The 25,161-nt window shown below is 40.8% G+C and overlaps 1 protein-coding gene across 29 annotated transcripts in view; it reads left to right on the forward strand.

Moving 5' to 3' along the window:
• Positions 1-25,161, forward strand: part of Dtna (dystrobrevin alpha) — a 349,714-nt gene that overhangs the window by 159,354 nt on the left and 165,199 nt on the right. For all 29 annotated transcript variants that reach the window (XR_001782337.2, XR_003952498.1, XR_003952493.1 and 26 more), the window contains one exon: positions 5,757-5,883. The gene's annotated coding sequence lies outside the window, so the exon portion shown is untranslated. The remainder of the gene's footprint in view (positions 1-5,756; positions 5,884-25,161) is intronic.

Consider the following 25,161-nt stretch of genomic DNA (forward strand, 5'->3'; position numbering starts at 1 on the left):
GTTTCTATGTCTATTATATCAAAGTCAATGAATGGTGCTCAACCCAGAGTCACACAGACAGGCCGAATTAAACTCAGAGGAAGTCATGAATAACAGAAAGTGATTTGTCTCAAAGAAGGAGGGTCTGGCAGGGGTCGGAGGGAGATGGGGGTAGTAGTCAGAATCTTATATGCACATGCATGAAACTGTGAAAGAACAAATTTTATTCACAAAGGAAACATGCTTCGGTCTTAGTTTGAAAGGATGTGATTTTTTTTTCTGGGTTACTTTCCTCATGGCTGTAATCAAATACTGGACAAGAAGCAATTTAAAGATAGAAGGGCTTATTGTAGCTGGCAGCTTGAGGGATTATTCCACCATAGCAAGGAAGATAACAATAAGAGTGGGAAGCCTACTTGTCACCTTGCTTCCTCAACATAAGAAATGTCCTGAGCCTCCATCAGCCCTGACGTTTAAGAAAGTCCAATTACCTCTCACTATATTTTTCTGAATTTTTTCTTATCATTACACTATATGGAAAATAATATGACTGTCTTATAAAAAATTTCTAGATAAATATTTTTGATTTCTACATTATAATGTAGAATAATGCATTGATAACCATAGCAACCATTTTCTGAAGTTCTTTAGGTCTTCACAACAAAATGTTTGCGAATCCTTGGTACTACCTCCCTTAATTCCAGAGTAGCAAAGCAGTTTGGTGACATAAATAAGAGAAAAATTCTTCTCTTCCTTCTTTAAAAGGAATTATTTCCTCTGATTCACATGAAAATTATAGATCAAACCCTTATTTTCCATCAGGTGAGAGACTGGAGCACATGGTACACATAAGGCCATCAGTCCAGGCAGATGTATACCCCTGAAGAACATGGACTAAGATAACCCAAGAATCAATGCTTTTTCATTCTGTGACTTCCACCAAAAAGTACTTCCTTGTGTAAAAAAATACCTACCCATATTCTGCATAAAAATACATTTCTCCTCATGAATCCAGATACGAATTGCAAAGAACAACATACAAATCTGGTTTTCAAGCCACAAAAATTGCATCAAATAAGTGTTCCATCCGTGCACCCACATGGGCTTTGTAGTAGTTTTATACAGATCATGAAGAATGAGGTTCACAACTACATAGACTCCCATGTGCTCAGCACTAGCTTAACTCAGAGTATTTGTGGAAAGCATCCTTGTCAGCATGCACACATTTCTCTCCTAGCCTTCTTAAATGCCTCCACTGTAAATGATAAAATATTTCATAAAATCATTTTTATTTCAAATTTTGCTTTATGTTTTTACAACCAACTTTGTCTTTTTCTCTCCCTCCCTCCCTCCCTTACTTCCCTACACCCCTTCCTTCCTTTCTTCCTTCCTTCCTTCCTTCCTTCCTTCCTTCCTTCCTTCTTTCTTCCTTGGTTTCTAATTGTTTTGACAGTTGCACAATAATAAAATCAAAACATAGTTATGCTAGGTCAAATTGCAGCACTAATCTCTTAGAAGTATGTTGTGGACTTCTCTGTCAAATGAAAGACATAAACTATGAGCAAGATTTGAAGGTCATCTTTTACCAGGAGCTTTCAATAGAATCTGTGTTGTGCCTGTATGTGGCTAATTAAAAAAAATGTCTTCTAAAAAATTAATTAGACTAATCTTTGACACACTGGTTCTTAATGTTCACAATCCAACTTCATTTTCTTTGGATCAATTTGAGTAGTACTGAGTGGCAAGAGACAAAAGGCTGAGTTGGATATTTTTTTTTCCTACTCAAGATAAAGTGTATTAATCTTTTCTCTTTGCTGGGAATTAATTTCAGCATAGGGGTGTTTCAAGATCTAATGAGTTCCTCACTATGGGGAGCTTTTGCTGGCACACAGCTCTAGTTTCACATTGCCCTTCGTAAAAGATTTTAATCATAAGGAAATTTAAGATACATAAATCTGATACTTAGTGAACAAACGAGACTTCCATTAGTTTTATGCTTGTGCTTTCCTTAAAAGCAAGAGAGGCTAGAGAGACGACTCAGCAGTTATGATAACTTGCTCTGCAATCATGAGGACCAGAGCCCAGATCTCAACACCTGCATAACAAGCTGGGTTTCCCTGTAAATGAAAGGAGGACCACTGGGGCTTGCTGGCTTCCAGGCTAAAGGACGAGTCCCAGAAGGGCAAGAAGAGAGTAATAAAGAATTCTTTCTTCTAGCTTCCACCCCATCAAATTGGTACATGGACCACTCCCATACAGCACCTACACATAACTCAGACACATTCAAGTAAACAGATAGATAAGCATCTGTTTTAAAGAATATAAAATAGAGTAGTCAGTGTTTTTCATAATTTTGGTGGGGGAGGGCCCGATTTTTTCTGGTGTGTTGATGTTTTGGCATACAGAAGATTTGAACTCTAGAACTTACTACTACAAAAGGTGCACTACTATCAAGGTTAAATGAGGGCCTTCTGCCCTGCTTTCGGGTGGGTTTAAAGTTGCTGATGACCTCACTGATGCGTTTGTTCATGTAGCAACTGCTTCTACAAGCCCAGTGTGCGTGAGCCGTCATTCTGTGTCTCCAAGCTATTGTGGAGAACAAATTCCCTATCTTTATCAGGCATACCCTTACTGTGAAAAGAAAATGAATAAATAGTGCATCAGACAAAGGGGATGCTACACAGGCAAACATTCATAAGTAAAGAACAAGAGAGTATGACTTCAGGTAGAGTGCTCAATAGGACATGGGCATGAATGATGTGATTCCATCTCATGCTTGCTTATGTCCTATTAAGGTAGAGGGGACCACTTGTTCCAATTATGTGTAATGTGTACAATGGATTCTCATTTCTTGCAAAATTCACCACTGCAAAGGACAATGGAATCTCTGGTTTAACATCTTTCTTTTTTTTTTTTTTTTTTTTTTTTTTTTTTTTTTTTGCATGCCTTTACATGGTCCATTCAAACCACACATGCTAGTATTTGAGGTGATTCCTTTAGTACACAAAAATGAGCCTCCTTCAGCTTTTTTTTAAACACCATGTGCCTAAGATAGGCCATCAAAAGTTAACAAAGTGTTTCTATTGTGGCAGGCTGAGGTAAGATACTGACTTCTACATCCAACCTGAACCCTGGCTAGAAGTTTCCCAGGAAGCTATGTAAAAGAGATAGTACTCATTTTATTTTATGCATGTGTGAGAGTGCCTGATTGAATGAGTGAATGTGTGTGCACCACATGTGTGCAGGTGCCACGGAGGTCAGAAGAGGGTATAGGAGCCCATGGAACTTGAGTTATAGAGGGTACAAGCTGCTAGACCTGGATGCTGGAACCCAAATTTAGGGCCTCTATATGACCAGTAAATGCTCTCAACTTTTGAACCATCTCTCCAGCCCGAGATGATATTTTTATTTGATGTCCTAACGCTAAATTTTAACTTCTACTCACACAAGAAATTCTGAGTTTCTGAGTTAGGCAACCTAGAATTTAAGTTAGCTGACCTATAATTTAAATAAAAATATAAAGAGAGAAAGTTATCATTTTCTGTTTCCACCTACTGTTCTTGTAGTAATGTTGCTTTTCAGTGTCCTGTAGGCTGTAACAGACCAAAGAATAGGATTGATGACTGTAATTCACAGTGACTTGGGAGGCAGCCACTTTCAGGTTCAAGAGTGAAGAGAATTGTCTGCATTCCATTCTGCACATGCTGGGTGTGCCACAGGGACCAAAAACCAGTAATACAAGAGATGGATGTACCCATACATTAGACACTGGGATTTAATCACTGTCCATGAGATGCAGGCGGAAGCAGGGCCACTTCTTGGTGGAAGAAGAATGGAAGACACTAAAGCCACCTTAGAATCAGTATATCATCCAAAGTAGAATGTTTATTAAAGCTGTGAATCTCAGTCAAGGTAAGCCATCTGTGAGATACTTCAATGCAGTGACTCCATGAGTGCTGTCTGGTCTCCTCTGAGTCTGCTGCAATCAGAGGTGACCAGGGACCAAAGCAAAGGCAAGCATGCAAAGTACTCAGCCCAAGAGTAAAAGGGAGAAACAGAACCCCAAGAAGTCATTAGTGACTTTTCATCGGCAATTAAAGCTACATAAACTCATGCATCTGTGTGGAATATGTGATCATGTATGTATGTATGTATGTATGTGTATGCATGCATGCATTATATAGAAAATACAAGAGTGTGTTCTAAGTGTCTATTTATTTCCTCATCCCATGGTTTGCAGCAGTATTTTTAATAAGGTCGGGGATAATATTTTACCATGTAGCTAATTTCCAAGTACATGAAAATTATTTGTGTATCAGAATACTAATTTTTCAAAATATAATTATGGCATGTACTTTAAGAAAACAAAAAAATAGCAAAGTAGTTCAACTATAATGACACATTTAATTCCAATAACGCCAGAGTGTAGGTTCCTAGAATGCTACAGGGCAGGGATGGTGCACGCTGACAGACACAAGGGTTAATTGCCCTATGAGGAATTATACCAGTAAATCTTAAGAACCAATAAGCAAGGCTGAGAATTCAAATTAGAGGAAAGAAAAATTATGGTTAGACAGTTTTCAATGTGGATCCAAAATCAAAAGGCATCTGAAGTCAGGACAGAAAGTGCAAATCACTGTGGTGGGCATTTTAGATATCCCAGGTGAAGGAAGTTGAAGAGGAAAGAAAAGAATTGATTGGCACTGGGGCGGAAGGCTCCCAGCATCCTCTGAGATCCTTGTTTTCCTTCCCTTCCCTTCCCTTCCCTTCCCTTCCCTTCCCTTCCCTTCCCTCCCCTCCCCTCCCCTCCCCTCCCCTCCCCTCCCCTCCCCTCCCCTCCCCTCCCCTCCCCTCCCCTCCCCTCCTCTCCCCTCCTCTACTGTTTTAGACACCTTAGTCTGTGGCTCTCTTCACTCACTTGCTTTATCTCAGTACATGGATCACAGAGCTTTAGGTTTCTACTACTCCAATCATTGGGCACCTAGAATAATATTGTCAGTCATGGGAAGGGATGCTGAAGATGATGTGGAGAAGAATGTTGGAAAAGAGATATTGATGAAGACGCACATAGTGTTGTTGGGTCACTCCCAGGGGAGAAGGCTCCAGGGAACTTAGACATTGGATGCCCCTTTCTCTTAACTTGAATCTGTAAATTCTCTCAGCAAGAAAAATTTTTGAAAAGCATTTATGTTTCAGAAACACAAACTATTTACTACTTCTATTCGATTATTCTATATTACAATAACCATATGGATTGTTAAGTAACTTTAGGCTCCCTTTGCTATCATCGGCTTCTGTGGTATATCTATTTAAAACTGCTGGAATTTACTCTCTAAGAGAACATGTTATTCTGAGACATCTGACCTCGCCGTAATTTCCTTGGCTTTAGTTGAAATTATGATGGTGCAATATTCTAGAAAATTGCCTATTCAGAAAACAGAAGAATTCATGTTCTCTCATTTCTCATTCTTAATCAACTGAAAATAAAGGTCTATATTAAGAACTCGTGGTCGTTGCTAACCAGCTGCTTCATCCTGGATGGTGACTTCATGCCTGCAGGCCTGGCTGTCTTCCTCTGTCAACCATCTTCTAGAATAAAAGTCCATTTGTCTTGGGGTAAATGTAGGCTGAGCTTCTGAAAAGTGTATTCCAAGTTGCTGATAGTCTAGGAGGATTTGTAAGGGGCTGTATACTCTAGAACTTCTGCCCAGGCCTCTGTTTCTGTAATAAGCATGTTAATGTGAATGGCTCAATACAGGTGTGTTTTTTCATTACAGATAAATAGGATTTACAAGCCCTTGGAAGCACCTGAGAAGTCTTCAAATGCCACAGTCAGCTGCTATTTCAAAGAAAACAAAATAGATGGTTCTGGAAAGTCCATGCTGTCTCTTCATTGAATTTTAGGTGAGTGCTTAAGACAAAGATATTACTCTAATCTTCCAAAATGTGTTTTTCCTCTTTGCATAAGAACAAAGTTAAAGAGTATCAATAGATTTCATTCAGTTGTACATTCAGGGAGTTTCCAATTGAGGACCTCATTTCTTCACTTTTGCTTTCTTTCTCTTAACAGAAACTATCTGATGGAATTTATGCAGGAGATGGCTTATGTTGGGAACAAAACCCCACGATACTTTATTCTATTCTAAAAGGTGTCTAAAACTTTTTAAAAGATTTATTTATTTATTATATGTAAGTACACTGTAGCTGTCTTCAGACACTCTAGAAGATGGAGTCAGATCTCATAACGGATGGTTGTGAGCCACCATGTGATTGCTGGGATTTGAACTCAGGACCTTTGCAAGAGCAGACAGTGCTTTTTTGTTGTTTTGTTTTGTTTTTTCAAGACAGGGTTTCTCTGTATAGCCCTGGCTGTCCTGGAACTCACTTTGTAGACCAGGCTGGCCTCAAACCCAGAAATCCTCCTGCCTCTGCCTCCCAAGTGCTGGGATCAAAGGTGTGCACCACCACTGCCCAGCTCAGTCAGTGCTCTTAACTGCTGAGCCATCGCTCCACCCTTAAAACTTTTAGAAATAGAAAATATGTTTAATATCAGAGTACTAAGTCAGGATGAGGTAACAGATAACCAGATCATAATGACACAAACCAAAAGGAAAGTGGATGGTGTTAGATTGGCTTCCTAGCAAGTCACCTGTGTGAGCGAAGTAATTCTAGAAGCTTCCTTTTGGGGGACTTTATAACATCTAAATTAGAAGTGTGAAGCAATTAAGTTCAGGTACACTAAACCTTACAGTACTACATGCAATGAAACACACACACACACCAGTTTGTTTTGCCTAACTATAAAATAAATAAACAAATCAGTGTTGGATTATCAAATGTAATTACCCTTCAATGCTACAAAAGAGAGTGATAGCAAGTTAGTTATATTGAGTTTTCCTGAAATGTGCTGTTGATACTCTTTGTCGGGAAAGAGGAGAATCAAAAACTTGAGTGGTGGTCATACTGAGAATTCCCACTTCAGCCTAAGACCAACTTTCAAAGTAGTATTATTTGTTTTATTCTCTACTTTAAAGAGTGGCCTTGTCCAGAACATCAGAATAGAGTTGTGTTCAGTCCTTAGCTAAACAAGGCAACTGACAGAGCAGCTGCCATTGTCCAGGTCTAATCCAATAGGCACCCAAGCTTCCTTCCCACATTAAATGTTATGCAAGTGGAAACTGTTGAATCAGTTTAAAATAGTGAAAATGTAAGTTAGAGTGTCATTATGACATGTCTGAAAACAACTTTAGTTAAAATTCAGATTTAGACTCATCATCCACTCCACGTAAATGAGATAAAAGATCAAAATCGCATGTGCACTAAAATGACTGCTTTTAGACCCCAAGATATCCTTTGTTATTTTGATTAATTTCAAAATGAGAACAAGAGATTCTCTTATAGTCTTAAGGGTGTATAAATTTTCTTTACTGGGATTGATTGTAGAATAAAAATAATGATTTCCTTTATTTTCAAAGGATTTGTTTGCTATAATTCCCAAGAGCTAAACTGAGTACATTTCAAAAATCTTAGTAAATCAATTTGCCTCATGTAACCATTATTCTAGAAAAGAAAGTGACAATGAGAAACTGTGTTTCTGGGCTCTTTATTCTGCTGTTGTGTTTGTCCACATCCATTTTTATCTGCAGGGTCATTACTGGTTTTATCCAGTGCTCTCTACAATGGGGACTGATGCCCCATGGGCCATATTTTATTCATCATTGCCTCCAGTTTCCCCAAGTGACTTTTAACTCTGACACTCAGGTGACTCTTCCTTTGTCCCTAAGAAGTCTGAATGTCATTGTCTATGACTTCTTACTTCTACTCTGTACCTTGAAGTTGCTTCACAGTCCCCAACTATGGTAATTTAAATGAGAATGGCCCCCCAAAGCTCATATATTTGAATGTTTAGTCCCTAGCTGATAAGACTGGCAGGGAAGGATTAGGAAGTGTGGCCTTGTCAGAGTAGGTGTGTCGCTGTCACATGAGGCAAGCTTGAAAGTTTCAAGGCCCCACACCATCCCAGTTGCTCTCTTGGCCTCTTGGTTGTCTCAACATGTAAGTTCTCAGCTGTTGCCCCAGCAACATGTCTGCCTGCCTGCTGTCATGTTTCCTACCATGGTCATAGACTCTAACCTTCTGGAAAAAATGAGATCCAAAATTACATGCTTTCTTTTATAAATTGCCTTGGTTGTGATATCTCTGCACAACAATAGAAAATAACTAAGACACCAGCTTAGTTTCCTAAATCATCCCTCCTTTCTATACTATTTCACAGGATTACATTCTCTTTTAAATACTTATTTTTTTTCTTTTTTGGCTAAGTTACAACTAATCCATCTATGTTTTAATAATTTTTTTTATAAATTTAAGAGAGATAACTTGCTTCCCCAAGAAAACAAATGACTCCCAGGAAATAAGGGTATATGTGTTGTTTTGTTTTAGATTAAGGCATCGATATATAAACACACACACACACACACACACACACACACACACATATATATATATATATATGACACAAAATGACAGCAATAGCCTGGGTCTCTATCAATACTTGCAAGGTGCCTGCTATCAATCAAATCAAGAGATAGAAGATCACCAATATCCTGAGAAGAACTCTTCCAGTCCATTATCTCAGCAGAAATTAAATCCTAGTTTGCATCACTGCTGGCCAGTCTTGCTTGTTCATCAATAGAATGGTACACTATGTCCTATAGTTATAAATCATTCCTTTTAAAATGAAAATAATTTCTATTTTAGAACAATTTATGCTTTCCAACTGAGGAAGAGGGAACAAGCCCTTTCTATATCCTACCTGCCCCCACACGTGTGGCCTCCCCAACACCTGCCACCACAGTCAGATGTTTATTACAAGCAATCAATCACTGGGAAGAGAGAGGGGCTAGTATTGGGATATAAGGTGAATATATAAATTAACTAATTAAAAATAAATCTACCTACGCTGGCTCACCACCACAGTTCATTCTGTGCATTAGTGAACATTCTAACTTTTTGACAGGAATATGGGACATGATCCACCATTGCTATATCACTAGACTCCCTGATGTTTTTAGTAGACAGAGTTTTGCAGTTTCAGGACTGTCATGTTAGAATCATAAGGTGCACAGCCTTTTCAGACTGCCCTGCTTCACTCAGTGATAGGAATCTCTGTTTCTTCCTGTCCTTTTGTACCCAGCTTCAGTTTCAGCCTGAATCATACTACACAGCTTACAGGGACCTCATTGTATGTGTCTGTTCACAACTACAAATAAAACCAACGTAAGCATCTCTGTGCATGCTTTTGTGTCATCGTGGCATTTCGTTTCAAGTGGGTAAATACCAAGGAACAAGATGAACAGACTGCAGAAGCATGTGTTTAGCATAGTAAGAGACTGTCTACCATCAATCAGCAGATACCCTGCTGCTTCCTTCTCTCAAAAGCACTTGTTGTCATTGTTTTGAATCTTGGTCATTCGAATGTATGTGTAGCTTGGATTTTAATTAGCAGCTCTCTAACAGCCGATGATATGAAGTAGCCTTACCTGTATGCTGTCTTTCATGAGATTGCCACTTGAATCTCTAAACCACTTTTGAGTTCGGTTGTTTGTATTCTCGTTATTCTGTCTTATAAATTCTTTGTACATCTTATATATTTTATAGATTTTTCTAAGCTGTGTTTTTCTTGTCTTGAAAAATCGGGTGTAGGGACAATGAAAAAACAACTTCCTGTATCTAAAACCATTTTCCTAGCTATACAATATTGCATGAGTTTGTTGATATTAAAAAGAAATGTTGTTGCCGTTCCCATTTTCCATCCCAAACTAATGGAAAGATTGCTTTAAATTCTTAAGAATACTCTAAATAAGATTTTATTTATTTAATGTTAGGTTATCGTAAGCATCAACATATTTGACATAGGAACATCGTTGTGGGGCACGGCCTCATCTAGAATTAGTTTCATGATTGCTTATTCCTAGATCTTCATCTTGAAAATTTTATGATCCGAACATTTCACATTTGCTATAATAAATACTGAATATGTTGAAAATCAAATGGTCAGGAGGCCAGTGTCTGTGTTACTTAAAAGGCAAACCTTTTGCCCTATCTGCACCAGCCTAGCCCCTCTCACGAGCTCTTCTGGTATGAAAGCAGCTGCTCACTCGATCATTTCAGTGCCTAACTCCGCTTGTTAAATGGAAGGGCCCTGCAGTTCTCATTTCCTTCTCATTTATTTATGTAGACATTTTCTTTTCTGTCTTATCTCAGAGGCTATCACAACTGCCCATCTCTCCATTTTAATGTACTGTGGTTATCCTCTAAAGGACACACTGTCCCTTCTACCAATATTTTTCATCTATTCAACCAATGTTAATGTTTACTCTGAACTCTCTAATTTAGAATCCTTTCAGGCAATGTCCTCGAGGACAGAACAGAAGTGGCCAGACCCTCTTATACTCCTGGAGCTGAAAGGCACAGGGCTGAGTAGTTTTTATAGCTTAAAAGGCTGATATTCCCCCAAACAAATCTTTTCTTTAGTTTGGTACCATACTGAAAACTGTATAAATCACAAGCATTTATCTCCAGATTATAGAAATGAGGTTTTTTTATAGTTATTTTCTAAAACTCAGCTGAGAACAAAAACATGTTCACTAATAAGATATGCTACATAATACATAAATCTAAAGAATTGGCCAGGAGGACACAATTGGGCAATGGTGTAGATACTTGGCTTTGGAATGACTGGTACTCATACATGAGAGAAGGCTACAAAAATGTCCTTACTGCCGTCATCAAGTTCCCTAGAGTGGGAAACACCCATCAAGAAAGATCACTTGGGCCAACCAGATGGTATTGATGTCATTGGATCAGAGGAGTAGGAAAGATAAAGGTGCTAGTTTTTAGACTGAAGAATAAATTTTGATGTAAATTTGAAGCCACTGTTTACAAAAACAGATCAGGGGAATGTTCTAACAACGATACACTCTGTAGTGCAATGATGTTGAATCAAAAAGTATGATCTTTGGACGGGTAGGTGACATTCAATGCAGAGATCATCCTTTCCCTATATGTGTAACCCTATAAACTAGCATAGCAGGTAGCATACTGTAGGTAGTTTCTGGATAAGGACCTGATGATTGGCGAAGATGTAGTGCTGGACAATGCACGTCCTATATTCAACTTCATCTTTTTTTATTTTATTTTATTTTATTTTATTTTATTTACATTTCAAATGTTATCCCCTTTCCCAGTTTCCCCTCAGCAAAATCCCTATCCCACCTCCCCCCTTACCCTGCTTCTATGAGGGTGATCCCCTCCCACCTACCCATTCCCACCTCGCAGCCCTAGCGTTCCTCTACACTGGGGCATCAAGCCTTCACCGGACCAAGGGCTTCCCCTCCCATTGATGTCAAATAAGGCTCCTTCAGCTCCTTCAGTCCTCCCCCTAACTCCTCCATAGGGGTCCCTGCGCTCAGTCCTGTGGTTGGCTGCAAGCCTCTGCATCTATATTGGTCAGGATCAGGCAGAACCTCTCAGGAGACAACTGTATCAGGCTTCTGTCAGCAGCACTTCTTGGCATCTGCAATAATGTCTGGGTTCGGCATCTGCATATGATATAGACACCCACCCAGGCAGGGCAGTCTCTGCATGGCCTTTCGTCCAGTCTTTGCTCCACTTTTTGTCGTTATATTTCCTTTAGACAGGAGCAATTCTGGGTTAAATTTTTGAAGATGGGTGGGAGGCTCTATCCCTCAACTGGGCCAAGGGGCATGCCTAACCTCTGGATATGGTCTCTACAGGTTCTCCCTCCCCTTTGTAAATATTTCAGCTAATGTTATCACCATGGAGTCCTGAGAGGCTCTTGCTTTCCTGGCATCTGGGACTTTCTGCTTGTTACCCCCAGCTAACCATCCCCATTGCTACCTATGTTCAATTTCCTGACCCTCTACATCTCCTCCATCTCCTCCCATACTTGATTCCTCCCCTCTTTTCCCCTCCCCCTCTTCTCTTTCTCCCAAGTCCGTCCCACCCTCTACTTCCCTTGATTATTTTGTTCCCCTTACTAAGTAGGATTGAAGCATCCACTCTTTGGTCTTTTTTCCTCTTGAACTTCATGTGATCTGTGAGTTGTATCATGGGTATTCCACTCCCTTTGCCTAGTACTTACTTATCACTGAGTGCATACCATGTGCGGTCTTTTGTGACTGAGTTACCTCAGTCAGATGGTATTTTCTAGATCCATCCATTTGCCTACAAATTTCATGAAGTCATTGTTTGTAATAGCTGAGTAGTATTCCATTGTGTAAATGTACCACATTTTCTGTATCCATTCCTCTGTTGAGGGACATCTGGGTTCTTTCCAGTGCCTGGCTTTTATAAATATGGCTGCTATGAACACAGTGGAGCTTGTGACCCTATTATATGTTGGAGCATCTTCTGGGTATATACCCAGGAGTGGTGTAGCTGGGTCCTCAGGTAGTACTATGTCCAATTTTCTGAGGAACCTCCAGACTGATTTTCAGAGTGGTTGTGCCAGCTTGGAATCCCACCAGCAATGGAGGAGTGTTCCTCTATCTTCTCATCCTCGACAGCGTCTGCTGTCTCCTGAGTTTTTTTATCTTAGCCATTCTGACTGATATGAGGAGGAATCTCAGGGGCATTTTGATTTGCATTTCCCTGATGACTAAGGATACTGAACAGTTCTTTAGGTGCTTCTCATCAACGTCGTCCTTAATCACCTCATCTTATAGACACTCTTGTCTTCTTTGCTAAATTTGAGAACACTGGGTCCCAGAAAGACTTAATGACATAACCAGGTTTCAGTAAGTTGGATGTGAATATTCAAACCCAGATCTAACCCTGTAGACTTTGTATATTCCACTTCCTCTTCTGGGATATAACCCGCATACATTTTTAAACCACAGAAGCAGTGTGTTTATGATTTTTAAATGGTATCATTTTACACTAATATCATGAAATCACTCCTGCATCTTAAGTTTTTATGGTGAAGCACAAATTCCCTTTTTGATGTCTTTTCTCCCCTTTTCCTTTGAAACGACCAAAACTACTTTTCTAATGTACATTCACGCCTAATCATTCCCATTCTTCAGTGCTTTACTTTTAAGTTAATATTTCAAAAACATCATTTCTGCTTTTATTCCGTTTAGAAATGTGAAATTTTGACCAAGTGATTAAACTTCTGTACCTAAATCAATGCATTCATTCTATTTTAGGAGCTAGGAGATCATATCCATGAAACAACAGAACACCACTCCTGGTACATTATTAGCTTACTAGTATTACATTAATAGCTAACAAATAGTAGATGGCATGATCCAGTCACCCTTGCTGATTACTCCCCCGTCATAGACACTCTCAGCTGCTCCATTGACCACAATCTATGTCCTGTGTCCTTTAGAATTCCATTTTGTAAGCACAATAGATTTTTGCAGGAGTCCTGAGCTTTGTTCCCTAATGGTTGACCATTGCTTAGACAAGATCATCTCCTTTCCTTTTTTTTTTTTTCTCCTGCCCAGACGCTTCTCCCATCCACACTTTTCTCAAAACGTCCCTTTACCTATATGCATTCTTCAGCAACATCATGATCCTGTAGAACTGTGACCGCTACTCTTTCACAGAGACTATTGAGGCCAACAGTTGGCAATCTTACCTACGATTTATAAGCCTCTAGTGCCATCATTAGCAGATCTGAGCCTAGTGTGCAACCTTCTTCAAGTTATTCACAGAATCATATTCTAATTTTTCGTATTATCCGTCTTTCATCTCTGTATTTATAAAAGGTAAATGCCCCAGATATTTTCAGTTCCTGTGACACTCTTGTGTGAAGTTCAATGTGAATGTTTCTTTCTAGTTTATTGGAGATGAGTTGTATGTTCCCAAAGTAGTCAATTAAAAAGCTTTTATCTAGCTCCTGTAAAGGAAGAGGAGAGCTCCAATCTGTGAGGGAGACCTCCCAGGCCATGCCCATCTGCCATGGCCAAAGCAGATGTTCCATGCACCTCATGACTTTTAATTTTCATAATGATCCTTCCAATTAGCTGCTGTTGTTTTACCTGTTCCAATGTAATAACTTAGGGCCCAGTCAATTTGGTAACTTACAAAGGACATATTTCCAATAAAGATGCTCACTTTCTTCTATAGCAAACTCTCACTGTAAATCAGCTTTCACGGTGGGTCTTATAAGAAGAATAAGCCTTACTGGCTACTCTTGTGGAGAACACAGGTTCAATTCCCTGCACCAGCATGGCAATTTACAATCTGTAATTCCAGTTCTGGCCCTCTTCTGGCCTCAGTGGGAACCAATCACCCACATGCTGTGCGGAAACACTCATACACACAAAATAAAAGTAAATGAGTCTCAAATGAACACATAGTTGTGTTCTGAACTTCAGATTGTCTCAAGTGAATCAAGCATGTGTGTAGTACAATCTCAGTTCTGGGGATTTCTGACAATTTTCTAACAACGAACTACAGATTTGACTGTTTACTGTCAGATGATAGTTGCAGAATCTTTCTCAATTCATTTGCATAAATGAGTAGGATGGCTCTCTTTTTTCCTATAACACCATTTTCTGATTATCCCATGTCTTCTTAGTATGTAAGGAATCTTGGAGTCACATGGCTTCTGTCCTGAATTTGAAAGTCTTCGAAGGGTTGTAACATCCATAAAGGGTCCATTTGGAGGAGCATAGCATCATCCCAGTTGACACAAGTTCACATTCTTCTCATCCAGACAGAGTGAATGGGCTTCCCGTGAGCTTAGCAATCGAAGCTGTGTTTTATCGTGCAACACATTTAGCTACATTTAGTTCATAGACTTTATGCCAATGGTGCCTCCACATGTAAAACACACTACAACACCCCTTGATTCCATAGTAAATTCCCACCATCCTTGTACTTTCTTTGCCCATGAAAGCTTCCTCAGCAAAGGTTTTCTGACTTTACGTATAATGTTTTAAACACCCTAATACAAAAGCTTTCCCAGCTACTCCCACATTCCACTTTCTTTTCTTGTGGTACATGAGTAAGGCACCTAAACTTGAGAGCGTACATTTTCCTGTAACTCAGCTCTGAATAGGAACTCTTCCTCGCTGTAGGGAGGACTTCTGCATCCTCTAGTTCTGAGGCTCGTGTGTATGGCTGTAACCTGCAGCACGGAAAGCTCCTGAAGGCTGTGAAGGTCTCAGATTGTGATGTTCTTAATGCCAGTCTAGACAGCTCTTGATCGCCTCCTCATAGGAGTATGCAGAATCCTTTCATATCTGCACCCAGAAGGCATGCTTAATGTATACTATCTGCAGTCATCTATGGTTGCCAGGTAACCAGGGCAGGTATATCAAGGTCTGCAGTGCATCGGTGGATAACGCTAACACTGACGTTCTTTATATCCAAGTGGCCTTAGTTTTATGTCCACACTCAGCCATGCCAGGTGTTTTTAACAGCAGGAGAAGCAGCAGCTTCCTCAGGAGTAGCTCATCAAATCATAAAAATGAGACCACTTACCATAATGTCCTTCTCTGATCTGGTAGAGATTTTGAGAATAGCTAAGGTAGTAAAGTAACTATTCTACCCCATCTAAATGCTTTGTATTAAAAAGCTGTTGCTTTCAAAGGCAATGTGGAACCAAGGAAAATCTGAGGGAAAAAGGTGACTTAACGGGGAGCAACTGTACACATCTAAGAGTGACTGTGGAGTTGGGTTAAGAGAAAGCCACTGCTGTTATTCTCCATATAGGATATTTAGTCCATAAGGAGGACAGCTGTCAGAGCCCCAGGAGGGAATATAGCCTCTTCTTTAGATACTTTACATTGTAAAGGTTGAGAGTGTTGTAATTTTATGGAAACAGTAACAAGTCTACTATTGAGCTGAAACTAAATGGCCATTCGTTTTCCAGAGGGAAAATAACATATCAAGGAAATCTCAGCCCAGGGACTTAATTCAACCCTCAGTCTTCCTGTGACCTCAAAAGGTTCCCTTGCCCCAGCACAGGCATGGGGAGATTGGGAGAGAAGCCAGACCTTCACTTCTTGGCGACATTATATAACTGCTCCTCATCCTATGAATTTTCCTGCCCGGAGGTGAGCAAGCACTCTTGACCCCGATAGGGCACACACAACAAAAGGAAATAGGCTTCCTCTCCAATCTACCAGAGCGAAGCAGTGAGTTTACCAGGAATATGTCTGGGAGAAGGGGGATTACTTAAAGGATCATATTTGTCTGAAAGGTAAGTGCGTCCCCCAAAACCTACCAAACATACGCAACAGTTCATGAAAGCAGCATCTCTGGCCCACCTCACACAACTTCCAGATGCCTCAATCAGTCGAAGAGTCCCCTCCTAGCAGCAGTTGTCACTGCATGTATATAACCTCAGAGAGGGGCTTTGCAAGTCTCAAAGGTTTGAAAAACTTCCCCAGGCTTAGGGGATTTGTTTACTTCATGAGTCTAATGAATCTCTCTCCTGTCTGCATGAAGAATGATTTGATTTTGATGAGATTGCTAGACAGCATTGCCTATTCATAACAAAATTATTTGTGTGAACTCTGAGAGAGAGAGAGAGAGAGAAAGAGAGAGAGAGAGAGAGAGAGAAAGAGAGAGAGAGAGAGAGAGAGAACTAATTCTTTGTACTGCTCAGAGGTTTTCCCACTCTGCTACAAGCAAGACATATAGACTCCAACCAGCCCCACCTGAGAAAATATTAGGCAATATCTGTTGATGTTTTATTGTTAAACTTAGAGATAGGAAGTCTATAAGCATTTAGATGACATAGCCTGGACTGCTGAGAAATATCCTACTGTGTTGTAAAGTGTTCAGAGTGTAGACATTGCCAGGGTTAAACAACTTTGCTGAATTACGGTAAGAGCTACAGTTACTACATAGCTGGCACATAGGCACCGGGTACTTTCCACAGGTTAGTTATTTAGTCCTCAGCTCTAATCCATTAAATATGTCTTCCTACATTGATTTGGGGATGCTGAGTTGGGTGCTCAGAGGTTACATGGCTTAACACCACGCAATCAACAATCAGAGGACTGAATCTGAGCAAGGACAACTCAAACACAGCTCCTGCCAGGTCACCATGCCCCTCCCTGCATCTCTATTTCCTAAAACTCTTTTGTCTCCAAGGTGTGCCTATTAAAATACGTGCATGTCATCTCAGCATACTGACAAGATGGTTAATTGTGGCCCATTATTCCATTCCTAGAGTGAACAGCAGGCTTTATGACCCGGGCTAGAGAGAAGATCAAGAGGTTAGGAGCAAAAACAAAGAGTTCTTTAAAAGAGAAATCCTTGTAAAGCCCATTTCATAAGGGACTTCTGATGAGTTAAATGAGATTGCAGGACAAGAATTAAGAATCTAAAGAAAGACAAACCAGCCAGGTATGGAGGCTTATACTTGTCATCCTGGGAGATAAAGGCAGAGAGAGCAGCAACCTAGTCTACATGGGATCCTGTATCCAACACATAAGACAAACCAAAGGACAAACCTTGCACTGGATGTTTGATGTATGCATGGAGATCCTCTATGGAGGCATTACAGGTGATGGAGACTCACTACTCAAAGGAATGACAGGTCCTTTCTTCCTATCAGAGTTTATCCTACTGCTTGTTATTTACCACATGAGCAGAGCGCCCAGGAAGTGTCCATCATCACAGGAAGGCACACAACTCAAGTTAGACAGCACCTGCCAAAACATCATGACCACCTCACCTCACCCCCACTGACTGCAAGTGGGGAAGACATTTTCAGAGAATGGCTTGTTGAATCATAATTCCCTTGACCTTCTACTGCACGTGGTCTAGTGTCTTCCTTTCAGCACTTCCACGGTGACTTGCTGGGCTCTGTCTCTTTGCAGGCTCCCATTGGGCTTGGCTTAAGCCTCAGTGTCACTCTCCCAAAGTGCCAACATTTTCATTTCTTACTGTGACATGTTTTTGACTGAAAAAAATCTCGCCGCCCCCCCCCCAGCCCCTTTGAGTTTTCTTAGGTTTCTGAAACAAAGTGTTGCATGTTTTGTGAGTTGAATCAACAAAATTTATTTTCCCACAGTAAGAAGTCTGTTATCACAGGGTTATCTGGGTGTGCCTCTCTCTGAAAACTTCAGGCAAGAGTCATTATGACTCTTTGATATTTCTGACACTCCTAGGCCTTCTTTGGGCCTGTGTCATTCAAATATATGCCTACATTTTCACAAGGCTTTCCGACTATTGCATGTGTTGGTCTTCACATCCTCACTATGGTCCTTCTTGTTCCTTGGAGACTATTCATAATGACTTCTGAGTTTTCTAGTAGACAAGAAATATTTTAAAGATTTGTCTTATTTTATTTGTGTGTGCATGTGTGCATGCACATACGTGTGTGCACATGGGTGCCCATGAACCAGAAGAGGGTGTCAAATCCCTGGAGCTGGAATTACAGGCAGTTGTAAGCCACCTCATATAGGTGCTGGGAACCAAACAGCTGAACTTCTCTCTAGACCTGTACATGAACTTACTAGGAACAGTTCTTGTAGATTCTTCAAGGTTCTCCAAGAAACAGAACTAATATATACACATGTTCAAATATACATATAAAGAAAGACCTGTTAATAAGAATGGTGCACACAATTACGGAGAGTTGTCTCCCAATCTGTAACCTAAGTGCCTGAAAAATCAGGGGAGTTGGTGGTTTGAGTTCCAGCCATGTTCAGAGGAAGAGGAGACAGGTGTCCCAGCTTAAAGGCAGAGGGGACATCTCCTGTTCAGCCTTTGATTCTGTTCAGGTTCTCAAGGGATTCCATGGAGAAAGTCAGCATTGGTAAAAAGAAGTCATGTGCTTATCTCACTCATAAACAGCCCCAACAGATACTCAGAATACTATGTGATCAAATACCTGTGCACCATGCATCCCAAGTAAGTAGACACACAAGTGAAATGTCAAACATTTATCTCACTGTACCTCCTCAGCACTTTCTCTTCACAGTCCAGTGACATGACACCTGCAAAGGACTACCAGTTATTGACATAGATCCTTCCCTGAGACCTGGAGTGGAAGAAAGAGAAGGAAAACTTTAGTGTTCTGTCAACAAAGAAAACCAAGAGAATGCATGTGCATTACATATCCATGTGTTTATTTGCATACTTTTTTTTTGAGAAAGAGCCTCAACCCATAGCCCAGGTTGGCCTCAACTTGTGACATCTCTCATCATCAAAGGCCAGGATCACAGGCACGTGTACCATGGCTGGTTGTTTCATTTTTATTATAACTGTATGGATTTGTATTTTTTATTTTTATATTTAGCCTAACCTGCAAGGTAATAAACTTCACTGTGGAATTTCCATAACTTTTTTGTGGATCCATCCCCCCCCCACCTCCTTTCCACTGCCCCTTGACCCCTCCTTGCTGGCCTCCTTATGCCTTCACCCACTAGCCCCACAAACTCCCCTTCTGCATTCATGGTGCATTCCAAATTTAATCTTCTGCTTGGTGCTGTCTCTGGATTCTTCCCAGGGAAGGTTTATTGTCTGATTGTTTGATCCTTCCATTTCCAGTATTGCTGTTTGTCTCTTTGGTTTTTGGTCTCCAGATCCTTGCTTAGTCCTCCCCAAATGTAGTTTATTTTCTCCTCCAAGTTAGAAGCTGTTTCAATCAGTTTATTAATCTTCTAGTCAAGGGCCTGAGCTGACTCTTCCTTGCTTCATTCATCTGTTTGAGTCCTTTATGTGGTTGCACATCCTCTCTGAGGCGCTTCCCCTAAATTTCAGCTGTCTCTGATGGTTTCCGTGTTGAGGGGATGCGAGCCTGCAGATTGTAATTTTAGGTTTCTCTTGTTTTGTTGTGTCCATCTTTTCCCCTCCACACCCAGGCATGCATGCAGCTCCCACTGCACTCTACATGATTGTGTCTTCCAGTTTCTATTTTCCTCACTATTTTGCTTGTTTTCTATCATTTTATTTGCAACTTCCTGATGAGTTGTCTTTACTTGAATTCCTGTCCCCTACTGCTATTTAGGGCCACGCCATTGGCAGCAAGAAGTACAATGATTTAACAGGAACCCGGGCATTGGATCGCAGCAGAAGACGCTTAGGCCTTTCACTTGTGTCCGGTGTATGGTTCAGGGACCAAAGCTCGAGAGTCTAGCTGGAAGAGCACAGATTATAGATTTGCTTTAGTGCTAAGGGTATGAATATTTAACTAAGGAGGTGGAGGGGAGTTGTAAAATGAAGACCCATATATAAGCTATAGGCATGAGATCTCACAGAGAAGCCATTGTCAATATAGAATGTTGTAGGTTTAGAAACCAAAAGACAACCCTAAAAGCCCTTTCTGATGAGATACACATTAAACATAATTTAACAAAGAACAAGACTCTAAATGAGTACAAGATTAATAGACATAGTGATTTCATGACCTATATGGTGGCATGCTTGTCATCAAAATTCCTTCCTTAGTCTCTTAGTATAGTTTCTCTTTCCCCTCAGTTTGCCCTTTTGTTTGTTTCCACGGGTAGAGAGGATGGCTTAGTCTTAGTAGTTCACACAAGCCACTGTGTCCTTCCAGATAGCAATGATTGCTATAAACAAGCCCGTTCTCTGCCACATTTGACTGGGCTGAGACTCGCTAGCTGTAAGTCTCAAACTCATCTATGGCTTGAGGATTTCTGTGAGTGGTGTTTGGAGTGGAGCTGAGGAGGTGGGAAAGCCCTGCCTTCTGTGTTTCAGTGTGACTTCAGTAACACCATGGTTCAGTGTTCTACAGCACACTTGCTTCTCTTCCCCCTGTACAGTGCCAAGGCAGGCTACATCAGGCTGAGGAGCCAGCATTTGTCTCTCAGTATCATTTCTCCCACCCCACCTTTTCCTCTCCTTTTCCAGTGCCTGCTCTGTTCTGGCCCACTCTCCATGCCTACCTTCTCTAGGTTTTTGTGATTCTATCTCAGAAGAAGGAATCCTGATTTCTCCCTTTTCTCCCAAGACATTGTACCTTAAAGCCTATTCTCCCATCAGATGGTACGTTCCTTGTTCAATACCTGACTCCCCTAACCAGAGCATCAATACATACTCTCCCTGGGCCTATTTAGTAATCCTTTCTGTGTTTCAACCGATAATGTGCAATCCATAATAAGCACATCTTTATAATCTTTTACAGAGTGGCTTCATTCTCTTTCCCACAGGGGTCTAGCCAGCAGCCGGTTCAAGTTTATTGTAGAGGAATAGAGAGAGAGACAGCGACAAAAAACAGAGAGACAGGGGAGAGAACTTTGCTCAGAAATAACATTACAAGTTGTTTCTTCCTTAAACTGTGAGAAATGATTATTTAATTTCAAAATCAGCCATCCTCTTTGCAATCAACCTGCATATGTATATAGGAAGAGATAATGCCAAGTGAATTTCTAATGCTAACTCTGGTTAAAAGGGTTATAAATTATTAGAACTATTTTCTGCTAATTTTATTTTCTAATTGGCCTGGAGTGTTGAGGAATTGCTACTAGGCAGGGAGGTAGCTCAGTCAGTGTAGTGTTGGCCTTGCAGACACAGAGACCCGGGCTCAATCCCTAGATTCCACATTTTTAGTAGGGACTTGGTATGGTAGTGTAAGTTTGGAATCTTTCCCTGGGGAGATATAGACAAACATCCCAGGAGCTCACTGACAAGACATTTTTACCCAGTGTGGTGAATTCTGTGTTGGTAAGAAATCTGCCTCAAAAATTAACAATAGACAGCACCTGAGGGACAATATCTGAGGTTGTCCTAGGGCCTAAAGAAATAACATGAACACACACACACACACACACACACACCAATACACACTGTTACACTGCCCACTATATATATGCACTTGCACATACACATACTACAATATGCACATGCATACACAAAGGAGAAAGCATAAAGCTTGAAAGCAATAAAACAAATACTATTTGGGTTCAAGATTTTAGGTATTGTCATTGTTAAGTATGGCCCTACGGGTAGCAAGCCAAAGCACAGCGTGGAATACAGAGGCTCTCTCTATCTGTGTGTGCTTTCACCACAATATTAAATTCTGTGATACATATGGAAAACATGACTGACCAGTATCTTCTAAAACTACGTTTCATGTTAATGTGCTTCAGTGCCTTTCCACCTGCATGTTTATGAGCCAGGATTCTAATGTTACATCAGGATGTCCTTTCCGGTCTCTAACCTGGCCAGAGTAGATGGTATTGGCTTCAATAAGAAATGAGGAACACCTGTTCAGTATTATTTACTCATTGGTATTGCTTCAAAAGCTACAGTGCCTCCCTGACAGACTCCTACTCCAGTTCCCTTCCTGTTTATTGTTCGTTCGACTCTCTACCTTCTCCAGTTTCCCCATTGCACATGTCACTGGGAGGGTTTGAAAAGAAGGCATTGGTTTCATGAGAACCTGGCCAGGCTGCCATGTGGAGCAAGCACCCATGCCTCCAATTGACCCGAGTGAGCCCCTCAGCCCTGTGACTTAGCCTCTGCAATATCACATGACAACGGCTTCCAACAGTTGCCATGGACAACCAGAAGGGTTGAAAGTGCCCCATAGTCATAGTATGGGTTAAACTATTCAACCCTAGAGGAAAGGGCCCTTCACATTCATTCTAGTAATGGAATTCAATTAAGTGTATTAAGCAAATTTTCAGCCGTTAGCTTGTCAGTAGCCTCAATTCACATAATTTTCTCCACAGTGTGCATTTCTCTCAGAACTCTTTCTAGTCCCCCTCTGGTAGTTTTGCTCTGTGTCTTCCTAATCATATTTGCCTTTTTCTCTTTCCCTATAAACCACCATGTGCCCCTTCCATTGTTTTGGCTAATCTCTGCTAGTTCATAATAATGTGTTGCCCTATCATGATGACATCCTTTTTTCCTAACTTTCTTTCTTTTCTGAAGTATTTTTTTTCCATAGTTATCATCAGCAACTAATTTTTCCCAAACCTACAACCTTGCATTGGCTTCCCAGTCTCCTCCAGCTCATGGTCAAGTACAGACACACACCCTTCTTGATTGACAGGTAGAGTCAACTCCCCCTACCTTCTGACCAATCAGGCACTTGCCATTTAGTAGCTGAGTTATGGGAGAAGATTCTTAGTAGGCACTGTCATTCCTGCACAGGATCTTGGTTACCAGCTCTGCTGTGAGGCACCAACAGCACCCGCCCCTCTACAGAACACAGTGAGCTCTGTGCTGTGATCTCCAAGACCTTAAACACAAAGTAAAATAGAATAGGAAAACACACCTAATATCCCATCAACAAATGTTTTCTAAGCATGGTGGGACACTATAGGGGTGATTTCCTGCCTAGACATCCTGCCTAGTTTGACCTAGTTAAATTATCTACCCATTCTCTAATCTGTAGATTATATTCATTCTTGGGTGTTGATATCTAAAGTTGTATTTTCTCTCTCTGAATTCTTATTTCCACATCTAGATCTTAGCAACATTCATATTTGTTTGTATCTGGTACAGAAAACACTTTCAGGGTGCATTGGTTGAATTCAGGGAAGGTGCCTCATCCAGCATAAGGCAGACAGTGGAAACTGTGAAGCAATGCAGCACTGTGCATTCAGAATAAGAAAGGGAATTCTTCTTAAGAATGAGTTTTCAAGGGACTGGGGAAATGGTTCCATTAGCAAATTTCTCTCCTCAAGGCATGAAGACTTGAGTATGATTTCAAGAATCACGTTGAGAAAACCAACTAGCAACAGAACTCAGGTGTGGTACGGCCCATGTTTGCAATCTCAGTGCTGTGGAGGATGGAGATGGGACAAGCAGATGAACTGGGTAGTGATGGATCCAGGAGCCAAGCGCAGCCTTGTTCTCCCTCCAGCTTCCTGTCAGTCATCTGACTACAACAATGAACAAAGTAACAAATACGGTGGCTCAGAGGTATTGGTTTGGGTTGACTCTCATTGAAAAGAAAAGAAACAACAAAATGCAGTCACTTTCAAATACTTCCTTATTCCTCGCACTCAATCTATAGGGTACCCCAGGTAATGCATAAGGACCACCCACATGCCCATGAGAAACAAGCACTGTCAGGGTTGGGTGCATTTGACCAACACTGTTATGAGTGGTTTTAACATTATTTCACTTTTTTCCCCAAGTGCTCTGTCATAAACACATACTGCTGTGCTCAGAAAGCAGATGAGAAGTACAGCTTTTCATGATTAAGTCTAAAGGCTGAGTATGTTGTTTTACCAAGGATGAATCTGGAAGTAACTAATGAATCAGGAGTTTAGAGGTCAGGTCCCACAAACAAGTACAACAAATTGGTTTCGAGCCCACACAGGGTTTTCTACAGGACTCAAAGCCATCAAATTCACAGTGTTATTTAAAAATCGATATTTTCTATGACATGTCCATAATGGGAAGAAAACCCTTTTCTTTATAAACGTGTTAATACAACTCAAAACAAAATAGTATATCTTTAAAACGTATAAAGTGCCATTCATAGAAACTGACACAGCCAGCAACAGCACCATTCTTTCATTTAAAAACATCAAGAGTAAATAGATCTTAATATCCAGAGACTACTTCAGGTCAGCTGCTCAATGTGGCCCAAGAAACCATGTGCTTGCAAAAACTGTTCCGCAGATGAAAATCTTCTTGCATTATTGCTAACAAGATTTCTCCCTTAATATAAACCAGCACCCTAACAATAAGGATTTTGTGGCACTCAAAGGGAACAGTGTGAGAATGTGATCTGGAAAAAGAAACGGCATTTGCAGGGCTCAAACTGCTCTGTCGTGTCTTGCCTTTAGTAGTTTCAGATGCCAGGGTTGTGGTGGCTGCGCTCCTCAGGGGCAAACCTGTGCTCTCCAGAAGCAGTGTTTATACCTTGTGTGCTTGGTAAATTGAACCCCCTCCCAAGGAATGAAGTCTATGACCCCCTGGGCTTCCTCAACATCTCTGTGGAACCACAGCTTGGCAGAGAGACTCACTGAGGGGCCCTATCCTAATCATCACCCGTGTCAATAAACATGGTTTCTGCTCCAAAGGTTGGCTTCTTTGTAAGCAGTTAAGTGAACACCTCAGCACAGACAGGTTACGGTACAAGCTCTGTTCCCCCTGAGAGGTGAATTCATCTCCACATGCATGAGAAGGGATGTTAAACACGGCTTGTACGCTGGCATCCTGTTTCCCGATGTTTAAGGAAAAGAGAATCAAGCAAGATGC

This window comes from Mus musculus, chromosome 18, assembly GCF_000001635.26.
Source record: "Mus musculus strain C57BL/6J chromosome 18, GRCm38.p6 C57BL/6J".
Classification (NCBI taxonomy): Eukaryota; Metazoa; Chordata; class Mammalia; order Rodentia; family Muridae; genus Mus; species Mus musculus.